Below are 1,381 nucleotides of genomic sequence, written 5' to 3' on the forward strand. Positions count from 1 at the left end.
CGGGCCAGCGGGGCACGTTCGTGCTGGTGCAGTGAGGGCCCCGCCCGCGCCCGGGCCGGCCGGCGCTTCGAAGCAATAATTTCAGAGTATGTGAAGACGTTTCCGGACTCGAAGCCAATACGTTTCTAGAAGCGAAACAAGCAATACGTTTGGTGTTTTGGCTTTTTACTTTGTTCTTGGTTTTTACTTTTTCCCTTGCACTGAGCAAATGGAACTCTGAGTAGGGCCTGGAAACTTCCTGAAGAAAAATAATAATTGAAGGGCGTGTCAGGGTGGGTGGACGGGAAGGGCAGGAGGGCGGCGGGGGCGAGNGCCGCGGGTCCATCCGCGTGTGTGTGTGTGTTTAGTAGCCTTTTTTCATTCATTTTAGTTAACAATTCTCCATTCCCCGAAACATTTACGCTTCAAAGTGAGGACTGTGAACTTTCTATTTCACGTATCAGTTTTTTAAAAAAAGCTCTGTTGGCCCAGCCCAGGAGAAAACAGTCTGCAAATTCCTGGAATTCTCTGCCCTGAAATCAGAGCCCCAAGGACGGTGTTTTCTTATTTTAGATGTGAACTTTTATCAACTGCTCAAGAGTTGGTTTCCAGGATCCTTCAGAGGAGCCCCAGGAAGAAACTAGAAGGGGTGGGTGACTGAGGTCGGGGCTCCGGCCCGGGCTGCGTGGCCTCGATCCCCTGCGTGGCTTGGAGGGTGGGCCCCGGAGAGGTTTCTTCCTGCTGCCCACCTTATTTCCGCTGCTAATTTAAGTTTTTATGCATTTCATTATCAGGGTCCAAGACGAACAACTGACCAGGGCGGGGGGCGTGCAATACGGCCAGGCGTGGCCTGCGGGCGGGTGGGGGTGGAAAGTGGGGTCTCGGGTGCGAGGCCCTGCCTGCCCGTGGCCAGGCTGTGGCCTGCGGCAACCCTGCCTCATCCAGGCCTCAGGCGTCCGGCTTTCATTCGAGAAAATTGAAACGAGAGGTCAGATCAGTGTTCAAGCTTCGTTCCTTTTTTAAAGCAAATACCGTCCATGTATATAAATAGACAAATAGACGCTACTTATTTTTTATATTTTTTACTACACGTCTGTGTCCCTGTTGTGACTTTTGCTCTCTGGTAACGTTACCAAGCGGCAGCACCAGGTCGGTGCGGAGGAGGGAGACAGGGGCGTCCACACCGGCAGGTGAGCTCGGGTCTGCAGCCGCCCGAGCGGGAGAGCGGCCCGCAGCTGCCTCACCCCCTCTGCGCCAGTCAGGACCCGTCCCTTTACCGACCCAGGTGCCTTCAGCTCACTTTGGCTCTTACGACCTACAGTATTAACAGGGGAGAGGTGGGCGTTTGTAGAAGCCAAAGACTGCCCGGGCTCCCAGAGGCAGGGGGCGGGCCACGCGCTCG

The 1,381-nt window shown here is 54.8% G+C and overlaps 1 protein-coding gene across 1 annotated transcript in view; it reads left to right on the forward strand.

Moving 5' to 3' along the window:
- The window catches only part of SIK1 (salt inducible kinase 1), a 12,939-nt gene that overhangs the window by 8,378 nt on the left and 3,180 nt on the right, over positions 1-1,381 (forward strand). The window lies entirely within an intron of this gene.

Source organism: Crocuta crocuta, unplaced genomic scaffold (assembly GCF_008692635.1).
Source record: "Crocuta crocuta isolate KB4526 unplaced genomic scaffold, BGI_CrCroc_1.0 scaffold675, whole genome shotgun sequence".
NCBI lineage: Eukaryota > Metazoa > Chordata > Mammalia > Carnivora > Hyaenidae > Crocuta > Crocuta crocuta.